The sequence below is a fragment of the Hypanus sabinus genome, chromosome 7 (genome assembly GCF_030144855.1).
Source record: "Hypanus sabinus isolate sHypSab1 chromosome 7, sHypSab1.hap1, whole genome shotgun sequence".
In the NCBI taxonomy this organism is placed as follows: Eukaryota; Metazoa; Chordata; class Chondrichthyes; order Myliobatiformes; family Dasyatidae; genus Hypanus; species Hypanus sabinus.
Window position 1 is genome coordinate 4,633,939 of NC_082712.1, and position 5,070 is coordinate 4,639,008.

At 42.3% G+C, this 5,070-nt stretch overlaps 1 pseudogene; it reads right to left on the minus strand.

Moving 5' to 3' along the window:
* Positions 1-4,305: 4,305 nt before the first annotated feature.
* On the minus strand, positions 4,306-4,406 carry LOC132397584 (U6 spliceosomal RNA; annotated as a pseudogene).
* Positions 4,407-5,070: the final 664 nt, after the last annotated feature.

Below are 5,070 nucleotides of genomic sequence, written 5' to 3' on the forward strand. Positions count from 1 at the left end.
TTAGAGATGAGGAGTACCTGCTTTTCCCAAGGAGTAGTGAATCTGTGGAATTCTCTGCCCAGAGGAGCAGTAGTGGGCTACCTCACTGGATATATTTTAAGGCAGAGTTAGATAGATTTCTGCTCAGCAGGGGAAGTAAGGGTTATGGGGAAAAGGCAGGCAGGTGGAGCTGAGTTAGATCAGCCATGGTCTTTTTAAATGGCAGAGTGGGGCTTGATGGGTCAGATGGCCAACCCCTGCTCCTATTTCTTATGTTCCTGTCTAGGCCGAGGCTGCACTAAGATCCTGAGTGAAAGTTGTACCACTGAGAGGGTTATGAGTTGCCCCCATCCCACTCTCTCGTGGGAGCATCAATGATCACCTGGAATGTTGGTGAGGTGGTAGCACGGCATAACCTTTTACCTGCTAGTGATCTGGGTTGGGTTCAAATCCTGCCACTGGGTGTACGCTCTCCCTGTGAGTGTGTGTGTTTTCCCCAGATGTGCATCTTCCTCCCACACTCCAAAGACATACCATTTAGGGTTAGTGAACTGTGGGCATGCTATGTCGGCGCTGGGAACATGGCGACACTTGTGGGTTGCCCCCAACACTTCTTCAGACTGTGTTTGTTGTCGATGTAAATCAGTGGTCCCCAACCTCCGGGCTGCAGACCAATACCAGGCTGCGAAGCAAGCGGGGGTGCAGCGGTAGCCAGCACATCTTTAAGAAAGAAGCCAAAATAAACAAGCTAATTAATTAGGTGCCACCTGGCACGTAAATGTCGGCCCAGATCAGAGGAACTCGCCTCTGATCTTTCGGATTTATTGAGCACACCAGCAAGGAAACTTATCTCAAAGTTGTATGTGGTGAAGTACATATACTTTGATAGTAAGTTTACTTTGAATTTTGAACTTTAATCTTTAACTTTAATGCTGGAGGAACTCAGTAAAATCATCAGCCTCTATGGAGAGAAATAAATAGGTGACTTTTTGGGCCAAGACCTGTTGAAAGATCTCAGCTCGAAATATCGACTGTTTATTCCTCTCCATGGATTCTGCCTGATCTGTTGAGTTCCTCCAGCATTTTGTGTGTGTTTCTCTGGATTTCCAGCATCTGCAGACCCCATCCCCTTTTCCCTCTCTCACCTTATCTCCATCGCCTCCCTCTAGTGCTCCTCTCCCCTTTTCTTTCTTCCATGGTCTTCTATTCCCACCTATCAGACTCCCTCTTCTTCAGCCCTCTTTCACCAATCAACTTCCCAGCTCTTTACTTCATCCTCCTCTTCCCAGTTTCACCTATCACTGTGTGTTTCTCCCTCCACTCCCCCCACCTTTTAAAACTACTCATCTTTTTTTCTCCAGTCCTGCTGAAGAATCTTGGCCCAAAACATGAACCGTACTTTTTTCCATAGCCTGACCTGCTGAGTTCCTCCAGCATTTTGTGTGTGTTGCTCAGATTTCCAGCATCTGCAGAATCTCTTGAGCTTATGATCTGCAGAATTTGTTGTGCTTGTGATTTGCCCCTAGTATGCAGATGACAGGTAGAATCGGTGGGTGGCGGAGGTTGGAGTGATGGCAGATGAATTAAAGAGAATGAAGCACAAACCATTGGAGGAATTGAGCAGGTCAGGCAGCATCTGTGGAGACAAACGGATAAGCAATATTTCAGGCCGAGACCCTGAAAGTGTAGAGGGAAGATAGCCAGAATAAAGGGGGGTGAGACAGGGGTGGAGTGTGATGGGTGGAAACAAGCGACATGGAAGATGATGGGTGGATGGATTCAAGTGGCAGAAGGAGAAGAAGAGACTTTTTTATATTTGTTTTTATTTATTTGTTTTCTATTTGAATGGAAAAGCCTATAATAAATCCAGCTCATCACAGGAAAAACCCTTCCCATCATTGAGCACATTCACAAGGAGCACTACCACAAGCAAACATCAAGGCCCCCGCCATGTAAGTCAAGCTCTCTTCATGCTACAGCCCTTGGGAAGGAGGTACAGGAGCCTCAGGTCCCACACCAGCAGGTTCAGAAAAAATAATTGCCCCCCAACCACCAGGCTCCTGAACCAGCATGGGTAACTTCACCCAGCTCAACACCAAACTGATCAGTGAACACAATTCTTGGAATCACTTTCAAGGATTCTACAACACAGGATCGCAACTTTATTTATGTATTTATTTTTTATTATTTGTTTCTTTCTGTAAATGCACAATTTGTCAAGCTTTGTTTGTGTAGGGTTTTTCATTAATTTTATTGTACTTCTTTGTTCCACTGTGAATGCCTATGAGAAAATTAATCTCAAGGTAGTATTTGGTGACATAAATATATATATACTTTGATAATACATTTTTAAACTTTGAACTTTTGTTCTTTGTTCTTTTTCTATCTGCCTATCTACAATACGTCAATCTATTATTCTGTCTATTTATGTATTAGGACATCAACATCGCTGATCTCAGCACTTACTGTTTTGACGGTGTGAAGCCTCCTTGAGCCACTGCAGTCCTTCTGGTGAAGGTCCTCCCATGCTACAATTAGAGTCATTTATTATGCAAAAATTTCATTTATATGTATAAAGTTTATTTTGAAAAAAGTACCGTGCAAAAGTCTTAAGCACATTCTGTATATATAGCTAGGGTGTCTAGTACTTTTGCAGAGTATCTGAAAAAATGTTTGATATCCTTTTCAATATTATTGACTAGCATACCTTCATATTTCATCTTTTTGTAGTTACTGTCTGTTGGTTTTTAAAAGCTTCCCAGTACTCTAACTTCACACCAATTTTCACTCAGTGATATGCCCTCTCTTTTGCTCTTATGTTGCCTTTGACTTCCCTTGTCAGCCATGGTTGAACCATCTTGCCTTTAGAATATTTCTTCTTCTTTGAGATGTGTCTCTGCTGCACCTTCAGAAAGCTCCCAGAAACTCCAGCCATTGCTGCTCTGCTGTCTTTCTTGCTAGTGTCCCCTTCCAGTTCCTCTGCCATGCCTCTACAATTCCTCTTACTCTTTATAATACTGATATCTGACTTTGTCTTCTCCCTCTCAAACCGCAGGGTGAATTCTATCATATTATGACCTTAAGCTCCCTAAAACTGGTTCATTTCATAACACACAATGCAGAATAGTCTTTCCTCTAAGAAGCTATCACATAAGCATTTTACAAACTCTCCCTCTTGGGATCCAGCACCAACCTGATTTCCCTACCTAGCTGCATATTGAGATCCCCCATGACTATTGTAACATTACCGCTTTGACATGCTGTTTCTATGTCCCATTGTAATTTGTAGGCCACACCTGGCTACTGTTCGGAGGCCTATATATAACTCCCAACAGGATCTTTTAACTCTTGCAGTTTCTTAACTCTACCCACTAGGGCTCTACATCTGCCAATCCTATGCCACATCTTTCAAAGGACTTGATTCCATTTTTTACCACCCCACTCATTTTGACTACATGCAGGTCCTCTCAATATAGTGTGTATCTTTGGATGTTAACAATAATCTTCTTTCAGCCATGACTCAGTGATGCCCACACATCAAACGTGCCAGTCTCTAACTGAAGGTGAGGAAACTGGAGGTGAGGAAACTGGAGGTGAGGAAACTGGAGGTCCATGAGCCAGTCTTCATGGTGGAGAGGGTCTGCAACTTTAAATTATCGCTTCAGAAGATCTGTCTTGGGTCCAGCCCATGAGTGCCATTACAAAAACGGCAGGGCAGCACCTCCACTTTCTTAGAAGTTTGTGAAGATTCATCATGTCATCTAAAATTCTGACAAACTTCTATAGATGTGAGGGGGAGGCTATACTGACGGATTGCATCACAGCTTGGTATGGAAAAGTCTACAAGAAGTACTGGATATGACCCAGTCCATCACAGGTAAAGCCTTCCCCACCATTGAGCACATCTATAAGGAGTACCGTTTGCAGAAAAGCAGCATCCATCATCAGGGACCACAACCACCCCGGCCATGCTCTCTGCTCACTGCTGCCATTGGAAACAAGGTACAGGAGCCTCAGGACCCACAACACCAGGTCAGGAACGGTTACTACCCCTCTACCATCAGGTTCTTGAACCAGAGTGAATAACTTCACTTATCCCAACACTGAACTGATTTCACAACCTATGGACTCACTTTCAAGGAAAGTGTAGGAAAGAATGATGTATTTAAATATATAAAATAAAATACATAGTATTACAAAATAAACCAATTTTGACCATATAACCGTATAACAATTACAGCACGGAAACAGACCATCTCGGCCCTTCTAGTCCGTGCTGAACGCTTACTCTCACCTAATCCCACCGACCTGCACTCAGCCCATAAAAAAAATATGGAATGCTTCACGAAATTGTGTGTCATCCTTGCACAGGGGCCATGCTAATCTTTTCTGTATTGTTCCAATTTTAGTATAAGTGCTGCCAATATTTTTTTTAATATTTTTATTGAAATATAGCTATCAAACTATTAAGAAAACAAATTTGTGATATAGTATCACAATGATTTGCCAGTCCTGCTGAAGGGTTCGGCCCAAAGGGTTGACTGTTTATTCTTTTCCATAGTTCCTCCAGCATTTGTAGGTGTTGCTTGGATTTCCAGCATCTGCAGATTTTCTCTTGTTTATTATATAGCAATATATATGTTTCTTTATTAATGCATTCAATAACAAGTAGTGATGATATTTTGAAATATTTTGAGATAAAGGATATTTTGAAATAAATGATATTTTGTTATATTTGTTACAACTGTAACATGATATAAAATTATCTGTGATTTCTATTGGTGACAACGTCACAGGTACCGCTAATACTGCTGTGGTTTGAAGGGAATGCTAAATCCAGTTAGAGCTTAGTGAAAATAAAGACATAAAATTTTCCCATCCAAACAATGTTCCCTCTAAGGTGTGCCCAAGTACATGCACACACATCTTTTGCTACCACTGTACAAAGAAATTTCAACTGCGCACAGAAGGTTGTCTCTCTGCCTTCCTACCCATTGGATCTCACAGTAGACCTCACCCTTCCAGTTAGCCAGAGCTGTCTTCACATGCTAGGAAAGGCATAGTCCTGTCTCGTTGGGGTATGAGGCCGCC